The 25,739-nt window shown below is 42.8% G+C and overlaps 1 pseudogene across 1 annotated transcript in view; it reads left to right on the top strand.

Annotated features, from left to right (window-relative positions):
• Positions 1-10,404: 10,404 nt before the first annotated feature.
• LOC148007169 (sperm motility kinase Y pseudogene) overlaps positions 10,405-25,739 on the top strand; it is a 22,562-nt pseudogene continuing 7,227 nt past the window's right edge. The window contains exons 1-2 of the transcript XR_015648554.1: positions 10,405-10,531; positions 15,527-15,649. The product of XR_015648554.1 is annotated as a sperm motility kinase Y pseudogene (transcript). The remainder of the gene's footprint in view (positions 10,532-15,526; positions 15,650-25,739) is intronic.

Below are 25,739 nucleotides of genomic sequence, written 5' to 3'. Positions count from 1 at the left end.
AGAGATACCCATAGGCATACAAGAAGCCTACAGAACTCCAAATGGATTGGACCAGAAAAGAAACACCTCCCGTCACATAATAGTCAAAACACCAAACGCACAAAATAAAGAAAGAATATTAAAAGCAGTAAGGGAAAAAGGTCAAGTAACATATAAAGGCAGACCTATCAGAATCACACCAGACTTTTCACCAGAAACTATGAAAGCCAGAAGATCCTGGACAGATGTCATACAGACCCTAAGAGAACACAAATGTCAGCCCAGGTTACTGTATCCTGCAAAACTCCCACTTAACATAGATGGAGAAACCAAGATATTCCAGGACAAAAACAAATTTACACAATATCTTTCTACAAATCCAGCACTACAAAGGATAAGAAATGGTAAAGCCCAATGTAAGGAGGCAAGCTATACCCTAGAAGAAGCAAGAAACTAATCGTCTTGGCAACAAAACAAAGAGAAGAATAGCACAAAAACATAACCTCATATCCAAATATAAATATAACAGGAAGCAATAATCACTAGTCACTAATATCTCTCAACATCAGTGGCCTCAACTCCCCAATAAAAAGGCATAGATTAACAAACTGGATACGCAACGAGGACCTTGCATTCTGCTGCCTACAGGAAACACACCTCAGAGACAAAGACAGACACTACCTCAGAGTGAAAGGCTGGAAAACAACTTTCCAAGCAAATGGTCAGAAGAAGCAAGCTGGCGTAGCCATTCTAATATCACATACAATCAATTTTCAACTAAAAGTCATCAAAAAAGATAAGGAAGTACACTTCATATTCATCAAAGGAAAAATCCACCAAGATGAACTCTCAATCCTAAATATCTGGGCCCCAAATACAAGGGCACCTACATACGTAAAAGAAACCTTACTAAAGCTCAAAACACACATTGCACCTCACACAATAATAGGAGATTTCAACACCCCCACTCTCATCAATGGACAGATCATGGAAACAGAAATTAAACAGAGACGTAGACAGACTAAGAGAAGTCATGAGCCAAATGGACTTAACAGATATTTATAGAACATTCTATCCTAAAGCAAAAGGATATACCTTCTTCTCAGCTCCTCATGGCACTTCCTCCAAAACTGACCATATAATTGGTCAAAAAACGGGCCTCAAGAGGTACAGAAAGATAGAAATAATACCATGCGTGCTATCGGACCACCACGGCCTAAAACTGGTCTTCAATAACAATAAGGGAAGAATGCCCACATATACGTGGAAATTGAACAATGTTCTACTCAATGATAACCTGGTCAAGGAAGAAATAAAGAAAGAAATTAAAGACTTTTTAGAATTTAATGAAAATGAAGGTACAACATACCCAAACTTATGGGACACAATGAAACCTGTGCTATAGAGGAAACTCATAGTGCTGAGTGCCTGCAGAAAGAAACAGGAAAGAGCATATGTCAGCAGCTTGACAGCACACCTAAAAGCTCTAGAACAAAAAGATGCAAATACACCCAGGAGGAGTAGAAGGCAGGAAATAATCAAGCTCAGAGCTGAAATCAACCAAATAGAAACAAAAAGGACCATAGAAAGAATCATCAGAACCAAAAGTTGGTTCTTTGAGAAAATCAGCAAGATAGATAAACCCTTAGCCAGACTAACGAGAGGACACAGAGAGTGTGTCCAAATTAACAAAATCAGAAATGAAAAGGGAGACATAACTACAGATTCAGAGGAAATTCTAAAAATCATCAGATCTTATTATAAAAGCCTATATTCAACAAAACTTGAAAATCTGCAGGAAATGGACAATTTCCTAGACAGATACAAGGTACCGAAGTTAAATCAGGAACAGATAAACCAGTTAAACTACCCCATAACGCCTAAGGAAATAGAAGCAGTCATTAAAGGTCTCCCAACCAAAAAGAGCCCAGGTCCAGATGGGTTTAGTGCAGAATTCTGTCAGACTTTCATAGAAGACCTCATACCAATATTATCCAAACTATTCCACAAAATTGAAACAGATGGATCACTACCGAATTCCTTCTATGAATCCACAATTACTCTTATACCTAAACCACACAAAGTCCCAACAAAGAAAGAGAACTTCAGACCAATTTCCCTTATGAATATCGACGCAAAAATACTCAATAAAATTCTGGCAAACCGAATCCAAGAGCACATTAAAACAATCATCCACCATGATCAAGTAGGCTTCATCCCAGGCATGCAGGGATGGTTTAATATACGGAAAACCATCAACGTGATCCATTATATAAACAAACTGAAAGAACAAAACCACATGATCATTTCATTAGATGCTGAGAAAGCATTTGACAAAATTCAACACCCCTTCATGATAAAAGTCCTGGAAAGAGTAGGAATTCAAGGCCCATACCTAAACATAGTAAAAGCCATATACAGCAAACCAGTTGCTAACATTAAACTAAATGGAGAGAAACTTGAAGCAATCCCACTAAAATCAGGGACTAGACAAGGCTGCCCACTCTCTCCCTATTTATTCAATATAGTTCTTGAAGTTCTAGCCAGAGCAATCAGACAACAAAAGGAGGTCAAGGGGAAACAGGTCGGAAAAGAAGAAGTCAAAATATCACTATTTGCAGATGATATGATAGTATATTTAAGTGATCCCAAAAGTTCCACCAGAGAACTACTAAAGCTGATAAACAACTTCAGCAAAGTGGCTGGGTATAAAATTAACTCAAATAAATCAGTAGCCTTCCTCTACACAAAAGAGAAACAAGCTGAGAAAGAAATTAGGGAAACACCACACTTCTTAATAGACCCAAATAACAAAGTACCTCGGTGTGACTTTAACCAAGCAAGTAAAAGATTTGTACAATAAGAACTTCAAGACTCTGAAGAAAGAAATTGAAGAAGACCACAGAAGATGGAAAGATCTCCCATGCTCACGGATTGGCAGGATTAATATAGTAAAAATTGCCATTTTACCAAAAGCGATCTACAGATTCAATGCAAACCCCATCAAAATACCAATACAATTCTTCAAAGAGTTAGACAGAACAATTTGCAAATTCATCTGGAATAACAAAAAACCCAGGATAGCTAAAGCTATCCTCAACAATAAAAGGACTTCAGGGGGAATCACTATCCCTGAACTCAAGCAGTATTACAGAGCAATAGTGATAAAAACTGCATGGTATTGGTACAGAGACAGACAGATACACCAATGGAACAGATTTGAAGACCCAGAAAAAAACCCACACACCTATGGGCACTTGATTTTTGACAAGGGAGCCAAAACCGTCAAATGGAAAAAAGATAGCATTTCCAGCAAATGGTGCTGGTTCAACTGGAGGTCAACATGTAGAAGAATGCAGATCGATCCATGCGTATCACCCTGTACAAAGCTTAAGTCCAAGTGGATCAAGGACCTCCATATCAAACCAGACACACTCAAACTAATAGAAGAAAAACTAGGGAAGCATCTGGAACACATGGGCACTGGAAAAAATTTCCTGAACAAAACACCAATGGCTTATGTTCTAAGATCAAGAATCGACAAATGGGATCTCATAAAACTGCAAAGCTTCTGTAAGGCAAAGGACACTGTGGTTAGGACAAAACGGCAACCAACAGATTGGGAAAAGATCTTTACCATTCCTACAACAGATAGAGGCCTTATATCCAAAATATACAAAGAACTCAAGAAATTAGACCGCAGGGAGACAAATAACCCTATTAAAAATGGGGTTCAGAGCTAAACAAAGAATTCACAGTTGAGGAATGCCGAATGGCTGAGAAACACCTAAAGAAATGTTCAACATTTTAGTCATAAGGGAAATGCAAATCAAAACAACCCCGAGATTTCACCTCACACCAGTGAGAATGGCTAAGATCAAAATCTCAGGTGACAGCAGATGCTGGCGAGGATGTGGAGAAAGAGGAACACTCCTCCATTGTTGGTGGGATTGCAGACTGGTAAAACCATTCTGGAAATCAGTCTGGAGGTTCCTCAGAAAATTGGACATTGAACTGCCTGAGGATCCAGCTATACCTCTCTTGGGCATATACCCCAAAAATGCCCCAACATATAAAAAAGACACGTGCTCCACTATGTTCATCGCAGCCTTTATTTATAATAGCCAGAAGCTGGAAAGAACCCAGATGCCCTTCAACAGAGGAATGGATACAGAAAATGTGGTACATCTACACAATGGAATATCACTCAGCTATCAAAAACAATGACTTTATGAAATTCGTAGGCAAATGGTTGGAACTGGAAAATATCATCCTGAGTGAGGTAACCCAATCACAGAAAAACACACATGGTATGCACTCACTGATAAGTGGCTATTAGCCCAAATGCTTGAATTACCCTAGATGCCTAGAACAAATGAAACTCAAGACAGATGATCAAAATGTGAATGCTTCACTCCTTCTTTAAAGGGGAACAAGAATACACTTGACAGGGAATAGAGAGACAAAGATTAAAACAGACACAGAAGGAACACCCATTCAGAGCCTGCCCCACATGTGGCCCATACATATACAGCCATCCAATTAGACAAGATGGATGAAGCAAAGAAGTGCAGACTGACAGGAGCCGGATGTAGATCGCTCCTGAGAGACACAGCCAGAATACAGCAAACACAGAGCCGAATGCCAGCAGCAAACCACTGAACTGAGTATAGGACCCCCGTTGAAGGAATCAGAGAAAGAATTGGAATAGCTTTAAGTGGCTCTAGACCCCATATGAACAACAATGCCAAGCAACTAGAGCTTCCAGGGACTAAGCCACTACCTAAATACTATACATGGACTGACCCTGGACTCTGACCTCATAGGTAGCAATGAATATCCTAGTAAGAGCACCAGTGGAAGGGGAAGCCCTGGGTCCTGCTAAGACTGAACGCCCAGTGAAGTAGATTGTTGGGGGAGGGTGGCAATGTGGGGAGGATGGGGAGGGGAACACCAATAAAGAAGGGGAGGAGGGAGGGGGATGTTTGCCCGGAAACCGGGAAAGGGAATAACACTCGAAATGTAAATAAGGAATACTCAAGTTAATAAAAAAAAAACAGTGGGGAAAAAAGGCAGCATCAATGCACAGCAGCATTCCTCACACCACACAGTCAGTGCACAGCAGCATCCCTCACACCACACAGTCAGTACACAGCAGCATTCCTCACACCACACAGTCAGTGCACAGCAGCATTCCTCACACCACACAGTCAGTGCACAGCAGCATTCCTCACACCACACAGTCAGTGCACAGCAGCATTCCTCACACCACACAGTCAGTGCACAGCAGCATTCCTCACACCACACAGTCAGTGCACAGCAGCATTCCTCACACCATATTCAATGAACTGCAGTTTTCTTCACACCACACAGCATCCACAGCCATGAGCATCTGCACACTTTTTCACAAAGCTCGAGTGCAGAATGCCCTTCACTGATTCCTTTAAAACAAATACTGGCCACATCTGCAACACTGCCTTGGACAACGACTTAACATACATTTCCAGTTTATACCGGCCAGCACCCTATGCAAAAACAAGGTCAGAACAGCACAATGTAATCACACAGCAGGAAATGAGCAAAATCCTACCCACATATACCCTGGAATCTTGACTAGTTAGTAAAATTTCTATTTTATGGTTCCAAACTTCTAAGAAAAATACTCCTGTAAAATGGACAATTGGGTCAGAAAATGCCTATGGACTTGGAATACTCAAAATGATTATTTATAAAGTCTAAAACAGCTACAAATCTAAAGGAATGAGAAACATAACAAGTGACCAGCCCTTACCCACATCAGGACAGAAAACCAGCTTGGTACTAAATAATCCAGCATCTGCCTTCTCTATCTTCCATTTAAACATAATTTATAAATTTTAAAACAAGAAATTAACTTCTTGGAGGAAGCAGTTAACAGCATTTTGTAAGGAACTATTATCCAGAAAGTACTCTACTGGAATTCATACCCTGGAGCTGAACAGTCAAATGCACTTACAATAGCATTCTATGGAAAGCTAATGAAATGTTTGAGAAAAAACTTAGGTATGGTATATAATTTCAGGATCATCAATATTCTGCTTAGAGATCATAATATAACAACAAAAGAGTTTTGGATCACATAGGGAAATATTATACAATGCAGTCATGTGCATGAAGCCTTACCCGGACATTACTGGAATTAGCACAACATTATGTGTATACTTTTGTACTAACAATAAAAATAACTTACCATAATAACTGTGAGATAGTATATCATATAATAATGTATCATAAAAAGTGACTTCAAGAAATGAAGAAAAATTTCTAAAGAAGGAATCAAGAAGATGTTATTTTATATGCACACCATCTGTATTTCCACCCAGTAGTTAACATTTTAGTTTACCTTTTTCATTGGTGAGACTGGTCCATTTTCTCCCCTGCAGTAGGGAGTAGGGACAAGGCAGCAGTCATCAAGTATGCAGTGTGTTACTGTTTCATAGGCATACAACCTGTGTTTTATTTACATATATATATATGGATGTATGTAATAAAATTATGAATAAAATAATAAATTACATTGTACATTAGTATATAAATAGAAATTATATATTATAAAAGAGAATTGTCTTATATAGGGTTCTTTAGAGTCACAGAACTTATGGGTAATCTCTGTACAGAGAGACAATTTGTTGATGACTTGCAGTCTGTAGTCCAACTCCCCAACCATGATCAGCAGCAGGTATGAATGGGAGTCCAAGGATCTAGCAGTGGCTCAGTCCCACAAGGCAGGCAGACAGGCAGGTGAAAAAGAGAGACTCTTCCTTCTTCCAATGTCCTCATGTAAATCCCCAGCAGAAGGTGTGTCCCAGGTTAAAGGTGCATACAACCACAGCTGGATCTGGGACTTGCTTTGTCCCAGGTGACCTTGAACTCAGAGACCTCCTTGCCTTAAGCTCCTGAGATTCCTAGCCACTTTGCCTCATGATCTCCATGCCAAGATGCAGTTCAGAAACTTGTATCTCCCAGCCTCAACATCAGGATCAAAGGTGAGCTTTACAATTCTGGGTTGTAGTTCATTCCACTTATAGTCAAGTTCACAACCAGGAATAGCCACTACGAGTATATACGATGTGTCATTATACATGCACAATATATATACATATATATATATACATATAAATTTGAAAACACCACAACATTTTATTAGTATATATTAACCGAGTAAAATGACAGATGTGGCATTTGTCTGCACATCATGCATGAGTGGGAGAAGAAATTATAAGCCCTTGCATCAAATGAGGAGCTGCAGTTAACAGCAGCTGATAGAAATTCATTCTTCCTTGGGGGAAGGCCATTGGTACGACTCCCATTGAACAGCTGTACACACAGTATGCAAGCCTGACCAGGTCTAACAGGGCTTAATGAGATACAAAAAATGTGTTTATGTGTATTTCTGTACACACACACACACACACACACACACACACACACACACACACACACAGAGGGGTGGTTTAGTGGTGCTGACTTTTAACCCAGGATCTGATTCAGGTGGACCTCTGTGAGTTCTAGACTAATCTGATTTACACAGCCAGTCCCAAACTAACCAGGGCTATAGAGTCAAAAGGGGGATTCTGAGAGGAATCTTTTAGAATTTGGAGGAGAGAAGTTAGGGTTGATAAGACCATATTTTACTGTATAGATGTATGGAAATTTAAATAAGTGAGAAAATAATGAAGTAACTGAGAGGAAAAAAGTACACTCAATAATGGCAACTTTTTGAACTGACTTTTGTCCAGTTACTTGGCAAAGCAGAAATAAATATGCCTTTAACTGATTTCATCTATGGCAATGCCACTTTCCTTGAGTCAAAACACTTAACATAGATGATTGGAAATGACCTTGAAATCACAGTTACCCTCAGCATCCATGGGCTACATTGAAAATTTATAGTTCTGATTAGAAGCTGGAAGATATTTCATAACTTTGTATTATCCACTGCGGATTATTTTATAGATCTATAGAATTCCACAACTCAGCTGTTAATTCATTCAATTCTCCCAGTAAACATCCATGATACAGGAATGATGCCCCAATCTCTTTGAACAGGTGCTCTGGTGCAGAGTTTGCCTGAGATAGCCCAACAGCTGCATCCTCTCTTGTCTCCTTCTAGAGAGCTTCATGACTCTGCTGAACAGAATATAAAGTTGGTTATTTGTTTGGATTTTACTTGGGATTTTTGTTTTTAGCCTTTTCCCTGATATCTTTCCATGATATATATTCTATTTTTCTAACTTTGATTTTAGTTCATTTCAAGCACATTATGCTACATGCAATTTTAAAATAACCCAGCACTAAGTCTGGCTAAACACAGGCATCAGAGTTTCACGCAGCCTGCATGGCTACTTCTATGCACTTGTTACTCTGCATCCTAAGGCTCGATTGCTAAGCCGATTGTGAACCAGTTTAACATAAAATACCTTGACTACTGAAGATGAAATTGCTCTTTGTTTGAGCATGTGAAAAGATAGTCTTTTTATGAGCCAAATTTAATAATAACCAATCCTAAGTCTTTGCTCATGCCTTGTGAAGGATGGCATAAGGAATCTTTACCTTTCTTGTTTGGTTCTCTAGAATTTTCTAGTTCTTCAGGGTGGCTCCCTCTGCCCTTTCTGATCCAGAGAACTCTGGAAGGAGTCCAGGGCCTAATTACTTTTCCTATAAGCAGAAACATAAGGTCTTTCTCCCAAACTAGCATGTCCTTTAGCCAGTAACCAGAAAGATTTTTAGCTTGACATCTTTCCCAGAAAAATAGTAAAATAACCAGAAAATTCAAAATCACACACATTTTGAAAATTAAATTCTCAACAAAGTAACTAAACCAAACAAGCACAGTAGAAACCTTTCTTTCCGGCCTTTTCTAATCTGCCAGGCCAGGATATTGAACCCACTTTTGAGAGAACAGGAGCATCCTGTGAGACACTGAGACTTTCCTAGAGGATTTTATCCTCATCCAATCTCTGTTGTCTGCTTTGCAGGTTGTAGTTTTTCTGTTAGTTCAGCTTCTCCCTGCACAGCAGGAGCTCCCAGATAATCTGGGCCCATTTTCCCTGAGTTAGCTCTGAACCTCAGGAGGAATTCCCCAGGTGACTGAGGCCAAAATTGTGTCCTCTTCTATCCAATTAAACCAAATTAGCAACAACTAAACCAAACTTTATTAAAAGCAGGCACCCTTTACTTTCCCTCTCTGCCTGGAGCCATTCATTATACTGATTCTTTTTACAGGAGGAGAACTCAGAGCCTGATTTGGGTCTGTCTATCCCTGTGTTTAGATTCCCATGTGCTGGAGTCCCTTGACTCATCTCTGCTCATTCAGGAATCTAATTCTCTCATCCCTAGGACAAGAATCCTAACTCCCTAGTGGATTGTTGACTACCACACTCGACGTCATCTATTGCATGTAGTTTTAAATTAAACCCATGCTAATTCATTCTATGCTCTGGTATCAGTGGTTAGGTTCACCCTACATGGCTAGTTCTATGCAGCCATCTTGTCTTGGTTCCTGCTGTTAGTCTGCTACTTTAACCAAACAAATTTTAACTGAAGTGCCTGGAGTGCTGTTGCATTTCTCATCCCACCCACACCCTCTGGCTGGCCTGCAGAAGGCTGGGTAAAGTTCCTCTCACAGGACTTGCCTTAGTCATTTGAAATGAAAATACCAGAGGTTTATACTAACCAGATTTACATGGGTAAATCTCCAAACCAAAAACGCCCATGCAAGGAACAGAAAACTCAATAATATAACGACAAAATGTGCGATTAGATTGGACAAATACACCTCTACACCACTCTATTGCCCATTATGAAATCTCTAGCTACTTGTGGCTCCTCCAGGCCACAGGGGTCTGCTCCTTTTTCAACCTCTTCCTCCTCCATCTACTTCTTGCCCACATCCTCCATCTCTATTTTTCTTTCTCTCCCTTTTCCAATGCATTCTGCTCTACCTTTTCCTTCCATTGTCCAATCAGAGGAAGTAACCTTTATTTGGCTAATTACTATTTCACCTGACATCATCTGAATATGTGATCTATTGCACTACAGGTCCACCCTGTTGGGAAAGCAAAAATACAAAGAGCAATCCACAAGACATTTTGCTCATTTTGAGTTAACACATATAGTAATTTCACTACATCTTTTTCATCATTTTTATTCTATTCTTATTAAGTTATTTCTAGGGAATATTTGTAGTTTTTAACTACAATGCTTACACATAGTAAGGAGGAGTTACAACACCCTAGACCTGAGCAGAATCTCTGAGGAGGTATACTTCCACTGTCAATACAAAGACTTAAGGACCATGGGACACAGGAGCAACGCCAAGGTCCCAATACCACACCATCAGCTCCCTGGCAGCCCCATGACCATCAAACTGCTTCTAAAGATGCAATGGTGCCAGCCACTCATGACCAAGGCAGAGACAATGATGATGGTCGACCACCTGAACAGCATCTTATTTCCCCAAGTAAGAGCTCATTGAAGGACAACAGTTTTATGAAAACACCAGAAAATGGGGGTAAGGTAGAGGAGGATAAAGTCAGGCAAATATTTAGGCAAATTAGAGCAACTGTGAGCTAATGCCATGAGCATGGTATAGTACACAGGGAACTCAAACCATATAAGATTATGTTGGACATAAATGGATAAGTTAAAATCGTAGAATTTCTTTCGCCTTAGAACACAAGTTGAACCAGGGCAATGCTGAACTGGCTCTGTGGTGCTTTGTCTTTTGGAACTCCTCAACTCTTGCCCAGCAAACTTTATGATAGTCCACAAAATGACATTTGGACCTTAGTTTTACATGGTACTTATTAAGTTAAGATCTTTACTCTGTATTCATACTAGATTTGAAAAGACTTGTTGTGGCAATTGTATTCTGCCACCTGTTGGGTGTTAGAAGAGATGGATAACCTGCTTAGCCTCTTAATGATACTCAACATGAAATATAGGATGACAGTCACTGATGTGATGATGTACCGCTGGTTAAAGGAAGACCGGAAGGCTTTCTCAAATCCCTATGAGGACTGAGCTCCATCACACAGGACCCTGTAATTGTGGACGACATGGAACACATTGAGTCCAGAGCCTAAGATATTACAATGTATAATCAACCCATGGGATCATGTTGCTTACTGTCCTGGCAAGTTCTCCAGGTGCAAGGCTGAACAACAGAGGCTCACACATTGAGTTCAGTTATTCCCTACCCTTGATGATAATGATTCATTCCCTTTGGGCTCAAGGAAAAGTGGAAGCTACCCCACCCTAAGCACACTGGTCTCATCATCCTCCAATGGCTTTCTGTTTCCCTGCGGCCATAAACTGGTCCATGATTAGGCATAAGAGCCCCTGGTGCTGCCCTTCTCTCTTCAGGCCACTCCAGATGACACCCACACTGGAGAAACATGCATCCATGCCTCCAGTGTCGCCTAAATACACTAAATAATCAGCCTCACTGAGAAGAACAATGGCAATAAGAACACAGAAGCCAATCTACTCTCCTGGTATGCCTCAGTAGGGAGAAAGTCTGTCCTCAGCTAGTGCCAGCCCAGAGGTTATAGGGACAGACCAAGCAAAAGTGGTGTTCCTGACACAATGAGGTCCATTGTCAATGGAGGTCCTGGGACAGTGGATGTGCTTCAACAGTTGAGGTCCTCAGAATATAGAGTAGAAGCTATGGAGGTCCCAGGACAGGGGAAGTGCCATATCAATGGTGCTTCGACAACTGTGGAGGTGCTGCAACAGTCGAGTTCCTTCAAATTGGAAGACTTGTGACAGTGGAGTGGCTGAGTTTTTGGAGGTACTGCAAGAGTGGAGGTACTGTGACAGTTGAGGTGCTTCATCAGTTGAGGTCCTGTAACAGTGGAGTTCCTAAGACATTTCAGGTCCTTTGACAGTGGAGTAGCAGCTGGGACAGTGGATATGCTGCTACAGTGGAGGTCTTGAAAAACTTCAATTGATGCACGAGTCAGGATCTTTGACCTAGGAGGTGATGGGACAGTACAGGTGTAGGAGAGCCAGTAGAGGTGTGGCGACAATAGAAATGCTATAATAGTGAAAGCCTTGCAGCACTAGAGGTCCTGTGATAGTGGAAGTGCTTCGACAGTAGACGTACTGTGACAGAGGAGGTCCTGCCAATTCTAGTTTCAGAGGAAATAGATGTCCTGAAAAGTGGAGGTCGTTCAATAGTGGGCTTCGTGTGACAGTTGAGGTGTTACCACAGTGAAAGTCCAACATCAGTGGGTGGACATGCTGTGCCAGTTGAGGTAATGGAACTTGGATTTCCTGAGTTATTGGAGGTCCTGTGACTGTGGGGTCCTGGGAGAGTAGAGGTGCTGAGACACTGCTCTGTGACATTGGATGACCTTGTGACAGTTTAGGTGCAGTGACAATGAAAGTCCAGCAACAGTACACATACTGTGACAGTAGATGTCCTGAAAATTGAGGGTCCTGAAAATGCAGCCGCTGTTAGTGAGAAGGTCCTATGACACTGGAGGTCCAGTGATAGTGGAGGTACTGGGACAGAAGCCACACTGGAACAGTGGATGTCCTGCTACAGTGCACATCAAAGTGCTTGTAACGATGATGATTTTTGACCACTCTAACTTCATTTCACTACGCAAGTAATTGAGTCTGAGACAAGATAATACCTTGTCATGGTGCTACTTGAATGCCACTAGTTTTACAGTTAAGTCTGAAGGTCTAGGCTGTGACAGAGGAGGTCCTTTGACAGTGATGGCCCTGCAAAATTGGACATCCTACAACACTGGAGCTCCTGCAACAGTGGAGGTCTTGAGACTCTAGATTTACATTGACATTGCAGGTCCTGCAGCAGTGGAATTTCTCTGCGAGCTGAGGTCCTGCAACATACTAGTTGCTGAGAGAATCAATTTTCTGCAACAGTGAAGGTCCTACAATAGTTCAGGTCCTGAAAAGTTGAGACTCTGTGAGAGTAGAAGTACAGGGAAAGTGTATGTCCTGTGCCAGGAGAGGCCCTGCAATTTGGAGGCCCTGAGAATGTGGAGTTGATTTGACAACAGAGTTTCTACCACACTGGTGTTCCTGTGACAGTGTCCAACAAAGTCCTTGTATTAGAGAAGAAATAATGCCAGCCAGCAATGACCATGGCAGTGATGATGATGGTTGATCACCCCAACATCATCTCGATTCTTCAAGTAATTTAGACCAAAACAATACATCTATTCATGGAGCTGGTTGAAGGGCAACAGCTTTACAAATACACCCAAAAGTATGGCTACCTAGAGCAAGGCAAGGCCAGCAAAATATTGTGTAAATAATAGCTGTGATGAGCTACTGCTATGGGCACACAATATTTCACAGGCACCTAAAGCCAAAGAATATTGTGTTGTACATCAATGGGAAAGTCAAAATTACCAACTTTGGCCTTAGTATCCCATTCCAATCAGGGTAAATGATGAACCAGCACTGCAGTACTTATACTTTTTGTGTTCCTGAACTCTTCTTTGGCAAATTTTATGACGTTCCAAAGAACTAAATTTGACGCTTAGGTGGAGTTTTATATTTCATGGCAGTCAGAAAGTTTCCATTTGACTCTCTCTTCATTCTAGAGTTGAGAAGACAGGTTGTAGCAGGAGTGTGTGGTGCCTCTGGTGTGGTGTCAGAAGGACCTACTTAGCCTCCTAATGACAGTCAACCCTAGATATAGGCCAAAAGTCACTGTGGTCATGATGCAACCCTAGTTCAACTAAGGCTAGACGCAGTTCCCAAATCCCTATGAGCAACTGATCCCCCTCAGGCCAGACCCTGTAAGTATAAGAGCAATGGAATATATAGGATTCCAAGTGCTGGAAACTAAGGACACTTCAACTGAACAAAATTATAACCAGACCATGGCATCCTACTTCCTTCTGCAAAGGCAGGAAGTTCACAGGCAAGACAGCACAAAATAGGCTTGGACAGTCAGCACAGTGGAGGTGTGGGGAAAAAGCAGGTGCTAAGACAGTGGATGTCCTGCTACAGTGGCCTCCAAGTCCTTAAGAGGAAGAAGCACTTATGCCATCCAATAATGACCACGGCAATGATGACAATTGTGGTTAACCACTCCAACATCATCTTCAATAATTGAGACGAAAACAAGTAGATACCTTGTCATGGAGCTGTGTGAGGTTCAATGTCTTCATTAATGTATCTGAAAGTATGGTTACATAGTGAAAGACAAGGCATGGGAAATACTTATGCAGATATTAGCAGCCTGGATCTACTGTCAGGGGCACAGAATAAATACAGGACTTCAAAACAAATAAAATGGTGGATAAGAACAATAAAGTCAAAATCATCGACACTGGCCTTAGTACCCAAGACAAACCAGAGCAAATGCTGAACCTGTACTACGGTGCTAACACTTTTGATGCCCCTGAACTCTTCCTGGGTTATACTTATGATGGTCCAAAGAACCACATATGAATGTTAGTCTTACATTTTATGGTACCTGAAAAATTTACCTCTGTTTTCATATAAGAGCTGAAAAGACAGGTTGTGGCAGGTGTGCATCTTGACCACTGTGGGGTGTCAAGAGAGCTAGATGACCTGCTTAGCATTTAATAACAGTCAAACCCAGAAATATCAGTCATAGACATGATAATGCACCCCTGCTTCAAAGAAGATTGGGAGCGTTTCCCAAATCCCTATGAAGAAATGATACCTCTCAGGCCACACCCTGGAATTTTGGAAGTAGTGCAACATGTTCCATTCAAAACACAAGACATAAAGATTCTTTACATCAAAGAAAGTCTAAGCGGATCATGGCATCCAACTGCTTACTGGAAGGACAGGCTATTCTGATGCCTGGCTTCATACCCAGGCTCAGACAGTGAGTCTAGTAATGGCTCCATTCCCTACCCTTAATGATTATGCTGCTGTCCCTCTAGGACTGGACTGCAGAGGAGTGGAAGCCAACCCACCATTGACACATTGGACTTGTCAACCCCATGGCCTCATTTATGCCTTTGTCTATATTCTAGTCATAGAGCTTTCAGAAGAACCACTGGGACTGGCTTTCTTCACAGGCCACTACAGATGACCTGGACAAAACATACATGCCAGAGTGTCTTCTTCCTTCATTCAACAAGCAGCCTCAGGCCGAACAGAAGCATCAATGAGAACACAGAAGACAACCTATTATCTCTCTGTGCATGAGGAGAGGGCGAATCTGTCCCCATCAGTGGCTGGCTAAGAGGATTCAAGGGATGGTCCAAGAAATTAGGAATATCCAAATGAAGCAGTGTTCCTGTGCTCAATCAAGCAAGAAAACTCTCCTGGGCAGGACAGTGTCTCTCCTGAGAAATGAGGGCTGGAGACAGCATCCAAAAAATAAGCGGCAGGCAGGCAAGGACAGGTACCTTTGTGCTTTGTTCTACCCAGTTTGCTCTGTGTTGCTTAGCTCTGTCTCTGGTATCCATTTCTGCAAAATCGTTTCTGTCTTAACTTTTTAAGTACTGTATCATTCTTCCGCCAATTCTTCTCCCTCTTCTAGATTTCTCCTCTTCCGAACAAGGACTCAATATGACTGATGTGTACCCCAGACTTCAGAGTTGTCCTGTTACCCCATGCCTTTACCAGGACGGTATCACCACCAAAAGGAAACAGTTCCCACAAGGTGAGGTCTAGAGGCCTATGGATTCATGCAATCTTCTAGGGGCAACTGATCCTTGCACATATGGCAATTAATCACAAGCGATTTGGAACAAATTCTTATTTTGTCAAAAGTAACATCATTCTCCATTAAGCTTCAAAATAACCAGCAAAGCCTTGTAATAAGTGATAGTGGTGTTGATAAAGCAGTGCAGCACCCGTGACATTGTAGGTCCTTCAACAGTGGAGGCACTGAGAGACATTGTAGTTCGTGCAACAGTGGAGGCACTGAGATAGCGAAGGTCCTTTTACATTCAAGATCATGCAATAGTGGAGGTCCTGAAAGAGTGGGCGTCCTGAGACATTGGAGATGGGATTGGTACAGTGGAGGTCCTGAGACAATGCAGGTGTTGCAAGAATGGATGTCCTGCAACAGTGGAGTTCCTTGCACAGTAAAGGTCCTGCAATAGGGGTTGTCTTTAGACAGAGGAGGTCCTGCTACAGTGGAATTCCTGTGATAGCTGAAGTTTTGAGACAATGTCAGACCAGGCACAATGGAGATGCTGTGCCAGGAGAGGTTCTACACAAGTCGAGTTGGTGATAGAGTGGATGTTCTAAGACAGTGGAGATCTGGTGACAGTGGAGGTCCTGCACTATTGGAGGTTCTGGAACAATCGAGGTCCTGAGACAGTGCAGTTGCTCGGACATTGGAGTTTATGCACCATTGTAGGTCATGTGAGAGTGGAGGTGCTGGGACAGTAAAGGTGATGGGACAATGGAGGTCCTGTGACTGTTTTGGTGCTGCGATATTGGAGATCCTTCATCAGTTGAGGTCCTGGCACATTTGAGGTCCTGAAATATTGGATGTCCTGCATTATTGGAGGTCCTCAGTCAGTGGAGATGGGCCTGGGACAGCTGAGATCTGGTAAAAATGGGGGTGTTTCCACACTACAGGTCATGCAACAGTAAATGTCCTGATACAATGCAGTTGTTCCAACACTGTAGGTTCTGCAATAGTTGGTTTGCTAGAACAGTGAAAGTGGAGATCCTGCATCAACAGAGGTCCTTTGACAGGGAATGCCCTGCAACAGTGAACATCCTTCAACATTGGAGGTCCCGCAACAGTGGATGTCATGAGTCAGTGCCATTGAACTGACGGTGGAGGTCCAACAACAGAGGAATTACTGTGCCAGTAGAGGTCCTGCAAAAGTCTGGCTGCTAAAAGAGTGCATGTTCTAAATTGGAGGTCCTGCAACAGTTAAGGTACTGCAACAGTCTAAGTATAGATACTGTGCATATACTGTGCTAGTAGAGGTCTTGCACATTGGTGTTGCTCACCGTGAAGTTGATGAGACACTGAAGGTCCTGCCACAGTGGAGGTCCTTATAACAGTTGAGGTCCTGCAACAGTGGAAAAGCAGTGTCAATGGATAACCTGTGCCAGTAGAGTTCCTGCTGCTTGGAGGTCCTGAGAAAGTGGAAGGGCTGAGACAATGGAGGTCTTTTGACAATGCAGGTCCTTATAACCATGATATAGGAGGTCTTGCGACAATAGAGGTCCTTGAAACAGTTGAAGTGCTGTGACAGTGGATGTTCAGGGACAGTAGAATTCCTGTGCCAGTAGAGATCTTGCAGTTTGGAGGTACTGAGTCTGTGGAGTTTCCTGACAGCCGAGGTACTACCACAGTGGATGTCCTGTGACAAGGGAGTTCTTAGGGTAGTGCAGGTTCTGGGACAGTGGAAGTACTGCTACAATGGTTATCAAAATGCATGGAAAGAAGCAGCAAGGATGCCACCCAGACCAGACCATGGCAAATATAATGAAGATATTAATCCACCCCAAATTCATATTGCTTCACCAAGGAATTGAGTCTGAGACACGTCTACCTTCTCATGGAGCTCTTTGAAGTTCTACAGCTTTACAAATTCATCTGAAAGTCTGTGATAGTGGAGGCCTTAGACAATGTAAGACCAGCCACAATGGAGATCCTGTTCCAGTAGAAGTTCTGCAAAAGTCTAGTTGGTGATAGAGTGGATGTCCTGAGACAGTGGAAGTCTGGTGACAGTGGAGGTCCTGCACCATTAGAGGTTCTGGATCATTCGAGGTCCTGAGACATGCAGGTGCTCAGACAATGGAGTTCCTGCAACAGTGTAGGTCCTGTGAGAGTGGAGGTGCTAGGAAAGTGAAGGTGATGGACAGTGTAGGTCCAGTGTAGGAATATTGTGTTCCTACAACATTGGAGGTCCTGCAACAGTTGAGGCTCTCATACCGTGCAGTTCTTCCAACATTGGAGGTCATGCAACTGAACAGGTCGTGGGAAAATTGAGGTTCTGAGACAGTAAGGGTGTTGGGACAATGGAGGTGCTATGTCACCTGAGGTCCTGGGACATTTGAGGTCCTGCAATATTGGAGGTCCTAAGACAGTGTAGATGACCTTGGAATAGTTGAAGTCTGGAATAAAGGGAGGCTCTGCACCAGTAAATGTCCTGAGACACTGGAGATCCTGCAGTTTGCCTGGACAGTGAAGGTCCTACAAAAGTGGAGGTCCTGTGACAATGGAGGTCATGAATCGATGCATTGGCACTGACCGTAGAGAGCCAGCAGCAGTGGACTGTCTTTGCCAGTAGAGGTCCTGCAAGATTCTAGCTGTTGTGAAAGTGGATATCCTACAACATTGGAGAGCTGGCATTAGTGAATGCCCTGAGACAATGGAGATCCTGCAGGAGTTGGTTTGTTTGGACCGTGAAGGTGCTACAAAAGTGGAAGTCTTGCGTCAGTGGAGGGGCTTGGCAAAAATGGATGTGCTGCCACACTACTGGTCCAGCAACAGTGAATATCATGAGACAGTGCATTTGCAGTGACAGTGGAGCTCCAGCAACTGTGGAATTTTTGTGCCAGTAGAGGTCCTGCAAATTCTAGCTGCTGAGAGGGTCTATGTCCTGCAACCTTGTTGGTCCTGCAACAGTTGAGGTACTGCAAAAGTGTAAGTCCAGCTACAGTGGATATCCTGTTATAGTAGAGGTCCTTTAAATTGACCTTGGTGAGACAGTGGACGTCCTGTGATAGTGGAGGTCCTATGACACTGGAGGGGCTGGAACACTGGAGGTCATGCCAAAATTGCAGTTCTTGTAATGGTTGCGGTGTTGTGACAGTGGAAATCTAGCGACAGTGGACATTCTGTAGGACAGTAGAGGTCCTACAATATAAAAGTCCTTGGACAGTGGAGGTACTGACGCACTGGAGGTCCTGTGAGAACGGAGGTTCTTATAACAGCTGTGACACTGGAAGTACAGAAAATGTAAATGTCCTCTGATAGGAGAGCTCCAACAAACTGAAGTTGCTGAGAGACAGGAGGTCCTCCAACAGCAGCGGTCCTAAGACAGTAGAGATCCTGTAACAGTGGAGAGGCTGAGACCCTGGAGGTCCTTTGACAGTGGACTACTTTGTAACAATAGACGTGCTATGACAAGGGGGTTGTACAATAGTAGAGGTCCTTGTTATAGTTGAGGTACTCCAACAGTGGAAGTTTAGGGACAGTGACTTCCAGTGCCCATAAAGGTCTTGCAATTTGGAGGGTCTGAGACAGAGGAGTTGCCTGACCACAGACGCCCTACCACAATATTGGTCCTTTGACTGTGGAGGTCTTGGGATAGTTCAGGTGCTGGGACAGTGGAAGTTCTGCTACAGGGGTTATCAAAGTGCATGCAAAGAAGAAGCAATGGTGCCAGCCAAACATGACCATGGCAAATATAATGAAGTTTTTCATCCACCCCAACATCATCTTGCTTCTCCAATTGAGTCTGAGACAATTCTAATAACTTATCGTGAAACTGGTTGAAATTTTAGAGCTTTACAAATACATCTGAAAATCTTTCCACCGAGAGGAGGAAGGAGCCAAGGAAATATTTAGGCAAATGTTAGCAGGCTTTATCTATGGCTATGGGCACTGTATAAGTTCACAGTGACCCGAAACCAGATTATATTTTGTTAGAGAAGAACGGAAAAGTCAAAAGCATCGACTTTGGCCTTCAACTCAAGACAAACCTGGGCAAATGCTGAACTGGCAGCATGTTGCTTACCCTATTGATGCACCTGATCTCTTCCTAGGACAACTTTATGATGGTGCAAAAAAAAAAAAAAAACAACGTATGGATCTTAGGAGTAGGCTTATATTTCACTGTTGTATTTGACTCTGTTGTCATACAACAGTTCAGAAGACAGGTTGTAGCAGGTGTGTACCCTGTTCACTGTGGGGTGTCAGAAGAGGCAGCTTAGCCTCTTAATAAAAGTCAATCCGAACTATGGGCTGACAGTCACAGAGGTGATGATGTACCCCTGGTCAATGAAAACTGGAAGAGGTTCACAAATCCTTATGAAGAAGTGATCCCTCTCATGCCAGATACTCCAAAAGAGGAAGAAACGTAATATATTGAGGTTTGAGGTAAAATTTTATAGATTCATTGCATCAAAAAGGTATAACCAGAATATGGCATCCTATTGCTTAATGTAACAGCAAGTTATACACAGGAATTGCTTCACAACACAGGCTCAGCAGCTTTGTCCAGTTACGGTCCCATTCTCTACCCTTGCTGATTTCCCTCTAGGACTAAATAGGAACAGAAGTGAACACAACATAGACTCATCTTCCAATGACCTAGTGTCTCCCTATGATCATAAGGCTAGTCAAAGAGGAAGCAAAGAGCCATTGGGCATGCCCTTCTTCTTTTCAGGACACTCCCGACAACACCCACAGTGAACAAAGCATACATACACACCAGAAGTGTCCTGTGTCTTCACTCAACCATTAGCCACACTTAGAAGAGCTGTAGCAACGAGAAAACAGAAGACAACCTACTTTCCTGCTGTCTCTCAGCAGAGAGCAGGACATTCCCCAGCTGGGGATTTCCCAGAGGCATTAAAGGATGAACCAATTACAATGGGGAAATTCACTGATGAAGTTGTGTGGCTGCTTTCCTTCAAGAATAAAACCTTACAAGGGGGTGGAGGAAGAGTTTTCTCCCAGAAATGAGGCCAAGGGAGATTGTCCAGAGAACACGCAGATGGCAAAACCCACGTGCCTTTGTACTTTGTCCTTCCCAGTTTGCTCTGTGCTCATTCTTCCTCTGGCTCTGTTTTCCTGTTCCCCATAATTCTTACCTTCTTATATCCTCTAAGTATTTTATGATTCTTCCCCCAACCCAAGCCTTCTCCCTCTTCTGGATTTCTTCTCTTCCCAGCAAGGACTCAATATGACTGCTGTGTAGCCCACTCTAGAGCGTGGTGCAGCTGAATGCATCCATTCACCTGAAGTTTATCACACTCTAAAAACACCAGCTTCCACAAAGTGAGGTGGAGAGTGGTATGAGCTCATGAAATCTTCCATAGGTTAGTGGTCCTAGCACACACGGCATTTATCACAAGAGCTATAGAACAAATTCTTATGCTTTCAAAAGTAGCATCACATTTCATTCAGCCTCAAATATAATAACCAGCAATGACTTTGAAAAATTGAAATTACAGTTGCTGCAACAGTGCAGATCCTGTGAAGAGGTAGGTCCTGCAACAGTGGAGACACTGAAATGGCGCCGGTTCTGTGACAGTGAAGGTCCTTTGAAAGTGGAGGCACTGAGATCGTGGAGGTCAATCTACCTACAGGGGAGCTGCTGCACAATTGAAGGTTCTGCTACAGTGGAGGTCCTGCAAAATTGGAATTGCTGATACAGGGGTATTCCTGTCACTGTAGAGATCCTGTGGCAGTGAAGTTGCAGCATCATGGGAGATCTTGCTTCAGTTGATGTCCTGAAACACTGTAGTTGCTATGGGAGGTGCTACGACAGTGGAATTCCTGGGATAGTGGAGGTGATAGGACAGTGGGTGTCCTGAGACAGTTGTAGTGCTCCTACAGTGGAAGTCCTGTGACAGTGGAGGTCCCGCAATAGTAGTGTTGCTTGGACAGTCCAGTTCTTGGACAAAGGAGGTCCTGTGACACTTGAGATGCTGAGACTCTTGAGCTCCTGAACAGTAGAAGTGCTGTGATAGTTGAAGTGTTGAGACACTTGTGGTCCTGTAACAGTGGAGTTGACACACAGACAGTGGACTTCCTGAGGTAGTGGTGGTGCTTAAACAGTGGATGTCCTGTGACAGAGGAGGTCCTGCAATAGAGGAAGAACAATATATGCTGGCTGATGACCCAGAGCTTCCAGAAAATAGACCACCAACCAATATATATCAGAGGATGGCATTATTTGAAACCAAAGGGGTGGAAGGCCCTTGGTCCTGTGGAGATGTGATGCTCGAACGTAGGAGGAGGCTGGGGTGGTGGGTTTTGAAAAGTTGGGTGAGTTGAGGAGCAGCATCATAGTGGCACAATGGAGGGAGGAGGGAGGAGATGTAGGAGTGGGCATTTGTGGATTGGCACCTAGAACGTGGGACATCATTTGAGATGTTAAAAACAGTGGAAATGATAAGGTTTACATTGTCTGACCCAAACCTAAGGGATATTACATGAGGAACACAAAAACCTACAGGTGCTCACCAACAATCAGATAAAATTTGGCCTTTGGCGGTATACTCCAAAGAAACTATTCCAAGATCACTGTTTTTTGTTTTTTCAAACAAAGTTTAAAACTCCTAAGTGTACTCTCAAATCTGCCCTAATTTGCATAAATCGGTCAAAACTGTTGGCTTTGTAAACACTTCTATCTTGTCCCAATAGTCACATGCTGGTCATCCCAACAACATGATACTTGTCAAGGTGGGAGTCAATCAACATGGGATCCTTGTTCCAACTCGGCATGCAGACCCTCAGCTCACCTTCTCTCTCTCACACACACACACACACACACACACACACACACACACACACACACAGGAGAGAGAGAGTGACAGACAGACAGACAGACAGACACACAGACAAAGATTCACAAACACATGCACACACACACAGAGACACACACACCCATGAGAGAGTGATAGATCGAAAGTGAGGTAGAGAGAGAGAGAGAGAGAGAGAGAGAGAGAGAGAGAGAGAGAGAGAGAGTTCTTATCATCTACTTTCTAATGCATATTGTGTGCTCTTTGAGTTGAGCACAGAGACTTGCGCATGTAAACCAGTCTTGTACACCGAGGAATATTTTCTGATCAGTATTTTCTCTTCTTCATGCAGTTCTTAAATTATCTTTAAGAGAGTGTAGGGCATTGACCTACCATGAAATCTTGGACGTAAAGGTACATTTTAATACAAAGCTTACATATCACTTACAGATGACTCTAGTAGGAAGTACATTAAGTTCAGAATCATTCAATCAGAGACCCTTAATGTATATACCCCATTCTCACTGCCTTCACTTAACCTCATGTTTGGACCACTGTTCCTAGCTGGAGATTCCTGTTTATCTCCCAGAATAAAAGGGTGGCTCCATGCTTAAGTGGAACAGGAGATTCAAGGTGGGACTGTTGGGTGACATTACAGTGAACACCAGGGACTGCGCCACAGAGGCGGGTAGTGGCCCTTTCTTTCCTCCTGGGGAATCATTTTCTACATTGTCCTGAGAAGGGAAGGATCCTCTCATTCTAGCAGATATTCTGGATGACACAAGGAATGTGAATAGATTATGAGATCACTTTTCCACATTTCTTTCTGAGGCAGAGACCCTTGAGACCCTTGGCTCAGGAATAACAGTTCCAGATAGCAAGGTGAGGTCAGTGTGGGCCCTGTGTTCACCTATGAATAGTTATTTATGTTAATCACCAAATCTTTGAAACTTACAGCATGTGAGAGAAAAGTGTCCCAGGAGTCTCAGCTAAAACTAATCAGTGAGTTTTTAAGAACAAGAACAAGTAGGAAATTTAAATTCATGTGATTGCTACAAATAAAGCAAGACACTGTCACTAGATCACCTTTGTGTAAGGGCCCTGACGACATACACAACTTAAGATGTGAAGTGCTCAGCTAGCAAGCTTCGTGGCATGAACCCAAGACACAGTTTCTCTGTGTCTCATCACCTCTGAAGCATGGTCCACAAACAATGGCAACAAACCTTCTCTTCCTCAGAGTTCAAAGTTACCTTTACTGTTAGTGATAGTTTCACAGTTAACTAACCTCTACTGGATAGACAGCTTTGACTAACCTTCTCTGAGCTTCTCCCAACCATGTACAGATGGTACATCCCTCTGCACATGAGGCCTGTTCCTCTCAGGCCTGCTGGTCTCCTTCCCAGAATAGAAACTGGATACCTTTCAAGCCTACATTCTTAAGTCATCTATCAACTTTGGGTACATGATAAGCACAACATGACATTGGGTGCCAAATAACACTTTCCTACCTGACAATGAATATGGTCCAGGGGTACCAAACATGGAAACTGGTCAGGTAAGGTCAGTTAACCCCCATGCTATCTCCATGTGGAGATGAAGATTGACACACCTTCCCAAGCACACTTTCTCAGCTGTCTCAGCCCACACAGCAGTCCTTTGCTGAGCTTCCTTACTCCCAGTGACTGATGAGAGTACATGAGAAGATGCCTGAGTTCTGGAAAACCCTGGGCCCCATGACCCACAGTAGCAGCAGCTTCTGATCACAGGTGATTTCAGGAACTGAAAATGCCTAATGTTCCTGTGTTGATTTGAATATGCTCAGCCCAGGGAGTGGGACTATTTGCAGATGAGCCCTCATTGGATAGGTGTAGCCTTGATTGAGGAAGTGTGTCACTGTAGATGTGACCCTTACGTTCCTTGTCCTAGCTGCATGAAAATCAGTTTTCTAGTAGCAGCGTTCAGATGATGATGTAGAACACTCAGCTCCTCCTGTACCATATCTGCCTAGATGCTGCCATGCTCCCACCTTGATGATAATGAACCAAACTGCTGAACTTGTAAACCAAACCCAAAGCAGTGTTCTTCTTATAAGATTTGCATTGGTCATGGTGTCTGTTAATAGCAGGTAAACCCTAAGTAAGTCACTTTCTACCACAGATTACGAGGTTAATTGAGTGATGTCTTCACCTGAGGAGACATGGCCTCTTATTAAGGTTCTAATCTCCTAAGTAATTGCAGGCTCTCTTCTGGCCTAGGCATTGGCTAAAATATTAATCTTCCCAGTGTCTTTTTCTCTGTAAACTATACATTTTGCATTTCTATTTGCCCCATTTACTCTTTTTCATTGAAGTCCTATAACCTCAGTATAACAGAGGCCATACTGGGCTCTCTTCAAATTTTCATCGAAGAAATTTGTTTATTACTTTTTAATTTAGCCTCAGGTAGGTTTTTACGATGTGGGCTGAAGGAAGCCACATTTTTGTAAAAGCATCATACAAATTATCCCAGGCCAGTTACAAATATTATTGCCTTCTGAATCTCCTTGTCCTGTGCTTCCACATTCTGGATAGGTCTTGGCACTCCTGACTCCCAAGCTCCTGCCAGTATACCCCATTAAACTAGAAGTGGCACTGGGCCACTTCTAGTTCAAAGTTCTGAATTCTTGCATATTTTCCAAAACAAGTAACAAGCACAAACTGGCATGGTCAGGTATCACGGAGCAAGAGTCCGCTCTATCACATCCCCTTCTGCATTAGTTACATTTGTATTTCTGTGACAGAAATGCCATGAGCACAGCAAACTATAAAACATGTAGGCGATTAGTGATCCTATTTCACAGACCACCTGTTACCACCTAAACGGTGGAAGGAGCAGGAAGCAGAGGACTCACATCTGGAATCACAAGTACAAAGCAGAGAGTGCACAGGGAGTGGTGCAGAGCACTAAAACCTCAAAGCCCAGCCCCACTGGCATTCTTTCTCCAGCAAGGGCACACCTCCTGAGTCTTCCCAAACAGAGTCAGCAACTGGGAAAGGAGTACTCAAATGCCCGAGACAGTGGAGGATAGCTCATGCAAAATGTCATGATGATTCAGGAATTCGAATCAGTAACAGAGAGAACCTTCACTCTGGGTCAATGTGTGTTGCTGCAAAGCCAGCAAGCTGCTCTCCCTCCTCTTGAACATAAGATGTGGATTAAGTAAAAATGTAAACAAGCATCTCCATGGAAAATCAACAGCCCTGTTAATCTGGTCATACTTATAGGATAAGTCCAGAGGTGCTGGATACTGAAATCACAGA

Source organism: Rattus norvegicus, chromosome 1, assembly GCF_021556685.1.
Source record: "Rattus norvegicus strain SHRSP/BbbUtx chromosome 1, alternate assembly SHRSP_T2T, whole genome shotgun sequence".
Lineage (NCBI taxonomy): Eukaryota > Metazoa > Chordata > Mammalia > Rodentia > Muridae > Rattus > Rattus norvegicus.
The sequence above is the reverse complement of the archived record's forward strand: the minus strand, read 5'-3'. Positions and strand labels throughout refer to the sequence as shown.